This window comes from Garra rufa, chromosome 7 (genome assembly GCF_049309525.1).
Source record: "Garra rufa chromosome 7, GarRuf1.0, whole genome shotgun sequence".
Classification (NCBI taxonomy): domain Eukaryota; kingdom Metazoa; phylum Chordata; class Actinopteri; order Cypriniformes; family Cyprinidae; genus Garra; species Garra rufa.
This window is the reverse complement of record NC_133367.1, coordinates 30,291,763-30,303,640: the sequence shown is the minus strand read 5'-3', so window position 1 is coordinate 30,303,640 and position 11,878 is coordinate 30,291,763.

Sequence of the window (11,878 nt, the reverse complement as noted above, 5' to 3'; positions counted from 1 at the left end):
CGTATTTTAATACATTCAACACACACCTGAAGCAGTGGGCAGCCATTTTGGGGTTTGGTGCCTTACTTTAGAGCAGGGATCCTCAAATCTGGCTCCTGAGATCCTAGAGATGTAACAATATTACCAATATTGTGGTATCTCGATATTATCGTGGTCACATGACGGTATGAAACGATATAGGTCAAACAAACTAAAACCAAAAGCACAATATGGCTTGATTTCACTGCTCGTTTCAAAGTAAAGCGCACACGTCATTCAGGTGATCAGCTCATGATCCGGTGTTTTCCGTGCCTCAGAACGGCACCGTTCACAGTGAATGCAGTGAGCTCCTTTATTGCATGTGCACTTTTGGGAATGCAGCAGCCACCAATTATGCTTTATTAAATATGAAATTGTTGTTGTTATTATTATTATATTCTAATTAGTTTGGCTTCTAAATCACCAGTGTGAGCGTAATTTAGACTAAGACAGTATATCACAACTAAAAAAAAGGGTTGGGTACCCTTTAAAGTTCAGGTGCAAGTCAATTCACTGACTTTTTTCTGTCTTAAGTTTTCTTGGAGCTTTTCCATGTTTTTCCATTTTTTTTAAATATGTATCATGGACTTAGTCCAAAATAAGGTTGGTATGCATGGATTTGCATGTTTTGAAATAACAAACTTCATTTAAAAGGATATTGCTGGCTCTTTTTACTGAAAGGCAGGACTTCCAGTCGTACAGCTTCCAAAATGAGCTTTACAGTTCCTCCCATTCATTTATCCATCCCCTCCTCCTTATAATGTCTGTAGTCTTAGTCCCCATCCAGTACGGACACACACACACACACACACTTATCCCTCTGTATTTTATTAAGGTTATTTCCACACATCTCTGCTGCCAACAAGGCAGCTCAGTTACCCTGGAGCTATTAAGCCATTAAGTGAACACAACACGCAATCACACCCCGAGAGTAGAGTCTCCACATTACCCATCAGTCAGTGTGTATCGATTCGAAACGTGTTAGCCAACCAAGCAAACTCCCCTTATAAGCATCCAGGTGTTCAAATTTAGTTGTACTCTGAAGGAAAAAGAGAGGATCATTGGTGGAAAATAAACCCTACGTCCATTGTATTATGTTAAAGACTTCACGAAAGAGCTTGTGTACTGTGTACCGGATGGATGATGTACAGATGGCGCACTTATTCAACTGAATAAACAGTATGTTGGACACTTAATAGTGACTAACACAGAGTTTCCTACATAATGGAAAAATAAGAAAACAACTTAAGATGGTCTTCATTGGAGAAAACAGCACATTACAAACGCAAGTGAAACGGTTCAGTAGTAAGAGACATTCTCAATATAGGGAGAAACTGATTTGACAAAATAAATGGAATATTCTTGATCTATTTTCCTGTTTATTATGGCCTCAAAGCTAATAGACACAAAACTAGCAATTGGATTTCAGTGGTTCTTTAAATGCTGAGTGCTGTGTGAAAATGACATTCTGTGCCAGTGACAAGGATTTCTTATCCCTGTTTGGAGAAGCTACTGTGAAGAATCAGCAATGCACCATTATGCTAGGACAGTCATTCTTGCGTTTAATGTCAAGCACAGCATCTTTCTGGTGGTGCATCATTGCAAAGGAGAATGTGTGTGTGTTTCGTGTGAGAGAGAGAGAGAGAGAGAGAGAGAGAGAGAGGGAGAGAGAGAGAGAGAGAGAGAGAGAGAGAGAGAGAGAGAGAAAGAGAGCGAGAGATATGCATAGTAATAGATGGTATTGCTGGTGTGCACAACATCTATCATTTCTGTCTGTGATTAATGAGTGTACTGGGAAGGGCTGCAGAGGGGAAAAAAAAGGAAATAGATTAACACTGGACCATTCTCGGTCAAGTGACCTAAAAACACTAAAGACCCCCCCTCAACAGCGGCGTAACACATATTTCAGGGGCCCTCTGATGGGCCCTGTCCACAAATTGTGTTTTCTTAGGTTAAAATACAAATTAATATGTAATTTTAAAATTAAAAAAAGCCTTAAAAAATCATCCTCAAAAATCAACAAGTCGGTTAAACGATTAGTCCATTGTAGCGACTATTCTATCTATCTATCTATCTATCTATCTATCTATCTATCTATCTATCTATCTATCTATGCATGCATTTGTTCGTCTGTCCATCCTTTCATTGATTTTCTTATTTGTTCATCCATCTGTCCGTCTGTCCATCTATCTATCATCCATCCATCTGACCATCCATTCATTGATTCATCCATCTATCCGTCTGTCCATCTGTCCATGTATCTATCATCCATCCATCCGTCCATCCATCTAGCTGTCCGTCCATCCATTTGTTGATTCATCCATCTGTCTGTCTGTCCGTGCGTCCAACTATCATCTATTCATCCATTTGTCGATACATCCATCTGTCCACCCATCCGTCTGTCCATTTGTTGATTCATCCATCTGTTCATCCATCTATCCGTCTGTCCGCCCATCCATCTATCTATCATCAATCCATCCATCCGTTCATCCATCTAGCTGTCCGTCCGTCCATTTGTTGATTCATCCATCTGTCCGTATGTCCATGCATCCAACTATCATCTATTCATCCATTCATTAATACATCTATCTGTCCACGTGTCTATCTGTCCATTTGTTGATTCATCCAGCTGTCCATCCATCTATCTGTCTGTCCATCCGTCCATCTATCTACCATCCATCCATCCATCCAATTGTCCATCCATCTGTCTGTCCTTGTTTGGTCTGTCTAGATTCATCCGTCTGTCCGTGCATCCAACTATTATCCATCCATTCATTAATCGATTCATTAATCGATCCATTCATCTGTCCATCCATCCATCTGTCCATCCATCCCTCTATCTATCTATCCATTCATTTATTATCATTTTTCTATCTATTTATCCATCTCTCTGTCCCATCCGTCTATCCGTCCGTCCGTCCATTCGTTGATCCATCCATCTGTCCATCCATCTATCATCAATTATCCATCTGTCCGTCCATTTGTTGATTCAACCATCTGTTCAACCATCTATCCGTCTGTCCATCCGTCCATGTATCTATCATCTATCCATCCATCCATCCATCTAGCTGTCTGTCCGTCCATTTGTTGATTCATCCATCTGTCCGTCTGTCCGTACGTCCAACTATCATCTCTTTATCCATTCGTCGATACATCCATCTGTCCATCCATCCGTCTGAACATTTGTTGATTCATCCATCTGTTCAACCATCTATCCGTCTGTCCATCCGTCCATGTATCTATCATCTATCCATCCATCCATCCATCTAGCTGTCCGTCCGTCCATTTGTTGATTCATCCATCTGTCCGTCTGTCCGTACGTCCAACTATCATCTCTTTATCCATTCGTCGATACATCCATCTGTCCATCCATCCGTCTGAACATTTGTTGATTCATCCATCTGTTCATACATCTATCCGTCTCTCCATCCGTCCATCTATCTATCATCAATCCATCCATCCGTCCATCCATTTACCATCTGTCCGTCTGTCCGTCTGTCCGTCCATCCATCTATCTATCATCAATCCATCCATCCATCCGTCCATCCATTTAGCTGTCCGTCCGTCCAATTGGTGATTCATCCATCTGTTCATCCATCTATCCGTCTGTCCTTCTGTCCATCTATCTATCATCAATCCATCAATCTGTCTAGCTGTCCGTCCATCCATTTGTTGATTCATCCATCTGTCTGTCTGTCCGTGCGTCCAACTATCATCTATTCATCCATTTGTCGATACATCCATCTGTCCACCCATCCGTCTGTCCATTTGTTGATTCATCCATCTGTTCATCCATCTATCCGTCTGTCCGTCCGTCCATCTATCCATCATCAATCCATCCATCCGTCCATCCATTTACCATCTATCCGTCTGTCCGTCCATCCATTTATCTATCATCAATCCATCCATTCGTCCATACATTTAGCTGTCCGTCCGTCCATTTGTTTATTCAACCATCTGTTCATCAATCTATCCGTCTGTCCATCTGTCCATGTATCTATCATCCATCCATCTAGCTGTCCGTCCATCCATTTGTTGATTCATCCATCTGTCTGTCTGTCCGTGCATCCAACTATCATCTATTCATCCATTTGTCGATACATCCATCTGTCCACCTATCCGTCTGTCCATTTGTTGATTCATCCATCTGTTCATCCATCTATCCGTCTGTCCGTCCGTCCATCTATCTATCATCAATCCATCCATCCGTCCATCCATCTAGCTGCCTGTCCGTCCATTTGTTGATTCATCCATCTGTCCGTATGTCCATGCATCCAACTATCATCTATTCATCCATTCGTCGATACATCTATCTGTCCACGTGTCCATCTGTCCATTTGTTGATTCATCCATCTGTCCATCCATCTATCTGCCTGTCCATCCGTCCATCTATCTACCATCCATCCATCCATTTGTCCATCCTTCTATCTGTCTGTCCTTATTTGGTCTGTCTTGATTCATCCATCTGTCCGTGTGTCCAACTATTGTCCATTCATTCTTTCGTCGATCCATTCATCTGTCCATCCATCCATCTGTCCATCCATCCCTCTATTTATCTATCCATCTTTCTGTCCATCCGTTTGTCCATCCATTTGTTGATCCATCCATCTGTCCATCCATCTATCCATCTGTCTGTTTGTCCATCTGTCATCCATCCATTCATTTGTCGATCCATCCATTATCATTTTTCTATCTATCTATCTGTCTGTCCATCCATCCATCCATTCGTTGACTCATCCATTTGTTCATCCATCTATCCATCTGTCCGTCCATCTATCTATCATCACTCCATCCATCTGTCCGTCTATCCAATCACTGAGTCATCCATCTGTCCATCCATCTATCCGTCTGTCTGTCCATCCATTTATCTATCATCCATCCATTTGTCCATTCATCTGTCTGTCCGTCCATCCGTCCGTTGATTCATCCATCTGTCCGTAGGTCCACTATCATCCATTCATTTATTCGTCGATCCATCCATCCCTCTATCTATCCATCCATTATCTTTTTGTTATCTATTTATCCATCTCTCAGTCTGTCCATGCATCCAACTATCATCCATCCATCCATTCATTCGTCGATCCATCCATCTGTCCATAAATCCTTCTATCTATCCATCCATTATCTATCTATCTATCTATCTAGGGTTTTCTTGCACTCGTCTAGTTTGGGTAAAAAAATTAATGAAATAATCAGAAATATAGGCATTTGTTTTCATTATTTAAATAGATGCTAATTAAGGACTCTTTTAAGTAGAACTGACTTTATATTTCCACTGGTATTATACTAATTTACATTTAATATAGCTCCATTATGTGAAAACAAATATATTCAATGAAATTTCTGAAGGCATTATCCAATAACTTAAAAAAAATACAGCCTATAGTGTATTTCATTAACATAAGCATCTCACTCTTTTGGACTGTAAGAAGAATAAACCAACCAATATTTTATCATCCGACAGAGATTACGAAAGACAAAGGAAAGATGAAGAAACAGACAGACCAACAGACAAACAGACATCTGGTAAGGACGCAAGTAAGGCAGTTGACGACAAACAAAAGAGCCAAAGTAAATAATGTAAATGGCCTTCTCTCACTGACCTGCTGCGTGACTCAAGTCACTATTTATTATGTGACGGAGGATTATGGGGGCTATGCTAATGAGTAGTCATGTGCATATATGTAGGTCACATCACCCGCCGACTAACACCCTTCCAAACACAGACAGACAGACATGTTGACAGGCCAATCATTGGATTAATGATGACAGTCACATTTACACAGACTTCAAAAATTTGTGATGTTTGCAAAGGCATTGGTGCATTTTTACAAAAAAAACACTATGAAAATTCTGTCATTCATTACTCACCCTTATGTCGTTCCAAACCTGTAAGACCTTCGTTCATCTTCGAAACACAAATTAAGATATTTTTGATGAAATCTGAGAGCTTTCTGACTCTGCATAGACAGCAACCCAGCTGACACATTCAAGGCCCAGAAAGGTAGTAAGGGCATGGATAAAATAGTCCATGTGACGAGAATACTTTTTGTGAGAAAAAAAACCCACACGGGTTTGGAACGACATGAGGGTGAGTGATTAATGACAGAATTAAAATTTTTGGGCAAACTGTTTCTTTATTTTCACTTACATTGTTGAAGCTTTCCACACATATCCATCCCCAATCTAAACATGAGGAATAATCTGCCCCATCCACTTAATTTAGCCATTCTCACCAGGCATGCCATGTCGAAACAGCTCGTCGTGCCTATGAACTATATTTACACACGCTTTTCATTTTCTTGAGTATTGTCATCTGTCATCTGCTGGCGTAGGTGTTGGCGAAGAACTACTGTTTGCTTTCTGGAGCATTAGTCATTTTCTGAGAGCCAGGGGGCGGAACACAATGCTGCCCATCTACCGCCCAGCTCTCCACACGCGCTCTGTTTTTCTCTTTCTCTCCCTCACTCTGTCCCTTTGTTGACCCCAGTGTTTTGCAGAAACACTGCATAGTCTTTTGCTAAGTTGAGCTCCTTCCACCAGTATACAGCTGACAAAAGCAGTATTCTGATGGGATTCGTTTCTCAGGGTGACATCCTCGAAAGAACATTTGCATGTCTTCTCCGTAAAAAACCTCTTGTCAATTAAGCTCAGTGAGGTCTATAATGTCTGGAGAAGCTATTCCTATTCATTTCAATCTGTTTGTGTCAAATTCCCAAATTAGCAATGGTCAAAAAAGACTTTTGAAATGCAATTGTATATGATGCTGTCCAATTCCGCTTCTGAAATGTATGCAAGAAATGCATTTCCGACTGGAATAGTGATAAAATCACTGGCTCGAGTCTGTGAATACTGAAATTACATCAACGAGTAAAACCATTACTGCCAAAATAGGGCTAAATGTGGAAAGTGGAAATAAGTGGAAAAATAGAAAAGGTTCTGGTAATTTTCTGACAGGACATTTTCCATTATGTTCACAAATTTTTCCTTTAACACTTAAAACACAACACAATCCAGTGCAGAAGTCAAAATATTGTGGAAACATCTGTGAAGCATCATCAATACGGAAAATTCCTTCGTATTACCACAGTACAAGTGTATAAGTGTATTTTAATTATTGTACAAAATATTTTTAAACATTTCAAGTTAATATATATATATATATACAGTCAAGCCCGAAATTATTCATACCCCTGGCAAATTCTGACTTAAGGTTACTTTTATTCAACCAGCAATTTTTTTGACCGGAAATGACACAGGCTTCTCCCAAAAGATAATAAGACGATGTACAAGAGGCATCATTGTGGAAAAAAATATTACTCATCTTTTATTTACATTTGAACAAAAAGTGGCATGTCCAAAATTATTCATACCCTTCACAATAATCAATAGAAAGGCCTTTGTTTGGCTATTACAGCAATCAAATGCTTCCTATAATTGCTGACCAGCTTTTTGCATGTCTCCACTGGTATTTTTGCCCATTCATCTTTAGCGAAGACTCTTTCAGGTTGGAGGGTCTCCTTGCCATCACCCCGATCTTTAGCTCCCTTCACAGATTCTCAATTGGATTTAAGTCAGGACTCTGGCTGGGCCACTGCAAAACGTTAATGTTTTTGTCTGCTAACCATTTCTTCACCACTTTTGCTGTGTGTTTTGGGTCGTTGTCATGCTGAAATGTCCACTGGTGCCCAAGGCCAAGTTTCTCTGCAGACTGCCTGATGTTGTTGTTGAGAATTTTGATGTATTGCTCCTTTTTCATGGTGCAGTTTACTGTGATTAGGTTCCCTGGTTCACCGGCTGAAAACAACCCCCAAAACATTAGGTTCCCACCACCATGTTTGACAGTGGGGATGGTGTTCTTAGGGTTGAAGGCTTCTCCTTTTTTATGCCAAATGAAGGCTACACCATAGTGGCCAAACAATTCAATTTTTGTTTCATCTGACCATAAAACAGAAGACCAGAAGTCGTCTTCTTTGTCCAGATGAGCATTTGCAAAGGCCAAGCAGGCTTTGTGTGCCTTATCTGGAGAAGTGGTGTCCTCCTTGGTCTGCGTCCATGGAACCCAGCGGTGTGATGAACCTTGAGATGTTGCCACCAGCAGAGCCCAGATTCATCAGGATGGCCTTGGTGGTGATCCTTGGATTCTTACCTCTCTCACTATCCTCCTGGTCAGTACAGGTGTCACTTTTGGTTTCCGACCACGTCCTCTGAGATTTTTCACAGTGCGGAACATCTTGTATTTTTGAACTTCAAAACATTTAGGTATGGTTTTATAGCCCTTTCCTGACTTGTGAGCAGCCACAATGCGCAGCCGCAGGTCCTCAATAAGCTCCTTTGTCTTAGTTTGTCCTTTGTTTTTTACCTGTTGATTTGATTAAAACAGCTGTTCCCAATGAATCAGGGTAATTAGGATGCCTTAGAACAGCTTGGACTATTTGGAATGGTATAGAACTTTGGATTTTCCCATAGACTGTGACAGTTTGGACATGCCACTTTTTGTTCTAATGTAAATAAAAGCTGGGAAATATTTTTTTTCCACAATGATGCCTCTTGTACATCGTTTTATTATCTTTTAGGAGAAGCCTGTGTCATTTCTGGTCAAAAAAAAAACTTGCTGGTTGAATAAAAGTAACTTTAAGTCAGAGTTTGCCAGGGGTATGAATCATTTTGGGCTTGACTTTATATGTTTACCAATGTCATACATTTATTTTAGAGTGATGAATATCATTTTGTTTAATCATAAAACAGTCAAAATATCAAATGTTTTCAAAGATTTACTTACTTGGACACATTCATGAGGGTCTGCAGGTATTGCCTCTGTAACTTAATTTCCTGTTTGTCACATAACAACAAAATGTCTTCTTTTATTTTTGTTATTCCAACTACTATACTGGTTAGCATAGCATCATTAGCCACTGCTGGTAAATGCTTTAACTACATTTGGTTCTAAACTAGGGCTGTCAAGATATAAGATTTTCACTACACAATTATCGTGGCCACAAAATTTCATGATACAGATCATTATTTTGACCAATGAATCACACCAGTGCATACAAAACGAACAATTAAACTAAACAGAAGAAACTAAAATGCTAACCGATTTTAGTTTAGCACAGTGTCAAAGTACAATTTATGAGAATAACAACATATTTTTACTCCAAATGAGTGTTTTAAATAGCTGATTCTTATCACAGAATGAGGCAAAATTATATTACATTATAGTATTCCATACAGTGATAAAGGTTATGTCAATTAGCATTACTTTATAAATACATATCCTTATTAAAATACCTGAGGTGGCTTGAAGAACACAGACAAACCACATACTGGTGCAATCGTGTGTTGATTGTCTTCGTGTTTCCCTTAAATAAAAGGGCGCCCTCCGGTGTCGAGTATGAATGAAACAAATTGTATGTGAGAGTTAATGGCGCTGGCCCTGGATTATTATGAGTCATATGAAGTGTTTTCACGACGCGTCATAAATTTGCCATATTGGCAGCACAGAACGTAAACAATGCCACTGAACAGAAGGAAACTTGCATATTTAGTTGATTGTTTCTGCTGAAAATGGTCTATTAGTGTCATGTTTTGGGCTGTACTAATCAGGAAAAAACATTTGGAGTACATTTGGACTGCCAAAAGTTATAACAAATTAAGGAGAAGAGTGCAAAAACCGGAACAAAAGGCATTTATGTTTGGCCAAACTGAACCAGGATTTCCAGGGCAAGAATCTTGACAACATTTGTGTTTGTGCTCATCTTTTCTGATCAGGTAGGTGAAATATTAGGCTAATATCTTTAATTTACTGCTCGTACTTTTCTTTACCACACTCTAAAAAAATGCTGTTTTTTTTTTTGTTTGTTTTTTTTTTTTTTTTTTTTTTTTTTACCCAAATGCTAAGGTTTAGTTGGTTTGTTTTAATATTTTTACCCAGGTGCTGGGTAGTTTTTCTGCACTCTAAAAAATGCTAGGTTATGTTTTTTCAACCCAAATGCTGGGTTCATTTTATTATATTTTCAAATGGTTGAGTCATTTTATTGGGTAAATTTTTTTTTTTTTTTTTTACCCAGGTGCTATTCTAAACATTGTTTTAGTGTCATTGAGGTACTATTATAGTTTTTATTAATCGTACATAAGTTTTAATTTGGTTTTAGTTAAAATTTTTGCAATTTTCTTCTGTTTTTGTCAATTACAGTGTTAAGGGATAGTTCACCCAAAAATATAAATTCAGTCATTAATTACTCACCCTCATGTTGTTCCAAACCTGTAAGACCTTCGTTCATCTTAAGAACACAAATTACTTTTTTAAAGGGGTAATCGGATGCCCATTTTCCACAGGTTGATATGATTCTTTAGGGTCTTAATGAAAACATACTTTGGTTAAAATTTTTCAATGGTAGTGTAAAAAACACTCTTTTTACCTTGTCAAAATCAGCCCTTTTTAGAGCAAACTATTCTGTTGCATGTTCCTTTAAATGCTAATGAGCTTTGCTCGCCCCGCCCCTCTCTGCCGTGGGATGATGAGCCGTAATGTTTACTTTAGCCGCGATTAGCTGCGAAACTTGCTAACTAGCACATTATTAAGAAAGGCCAGTAGCAAAGATGCATAAAAAACCCTTATACTCACTTCTGCTGCATCACGAATGATTCGCACAAACATAGACACATATGTAGATCGGGATCGGCGCTTTCCTTTCAAAAACGAAAGTAACCTTAATCCTCTGCATCTTCAGCAGCTCAGATATCAGGACTAAACGATGACTGCTATGTTCATTATTACATCCAACAACAAAACACCTCAATCGCTCAATCTGAGACATTCTTGTCTTCCCCTGCACCTGAGTCAACACAATGGCGCTCGGAGTCGGACTGTTTCAGCTCGGTGAGGGCGGGTCTAAGGTAAGGCGCTCATATCAATCAACTATTGTGGGAGTTGCCTCTGTTGGTGTGCTGTCACACCGACAAAAAGCTGAGAATTATTTAAAAAAAAGATTTAAAAAAAAACACTGGGTGGATTTTCATGTTGTTTGAACATTAATGTGTGTTGGCAGTTTGTGTACACAACCACCCTACAATGAAAAAAATCCACCAAGTGGTATTTGTTTTAATCTTTAAAAGTTATATCGTCTTTTTAAAATCAGGTCATTCTCAGTTTCTTGTCGTTGTGATGAAACACAGTTGATTGACATGAGCGCCTTACCATAGACCCGCCCAACAGTCCGCTCCTGATTGCCATTGTGTTGACTCAGGTGCAGGTGAAGACAAGAATGTCTCAGATTGAGCGATTGAGGTGTTCTGTTGTTGGATGTAATAATGAACATAGCAGTCGTCATTTACTCCCGATATCTGAGCCGCTGAAGACGCAGAGGACAACGTTACTTTCGTTTTTAAAAGGAAAGCGTCGATCCCGATCTACATATGCGTCTATGTTTGTGTGAATCATTTGTGATGCAGCTTCACCCACAGCAGAAGTGAGTAATGCGCTAAATGCAGCTAAAGTAAACATTACAGCTCATAATCCCTCAACAGAGAGGGGCGGGGCGAGCAGAGCTCATTTGCATTTAAAAGGCCCATGCGATAAAATGAGCTGATATTTTGCAGAGCTGATTTTGACAAGGTAAAAGGGTGTTCTTTTACATTACTATTGAGAATTCTTAACCAAAGTATATTAGAGACTTTTCATTAAGACCCTAAAGAATCATATGAACTTGGAAAATGGACATCCGATGACCCCTTTAACAACGTCCTTACTATTATTCTGGGCCTTGAACATTTCAGTTGCGTTGTTGCCTATGCAGCAGTGTTGTTTTCGTCAATGATGACGATGACAAAATCATTTCGTTGACGCCACTTTTTTTCA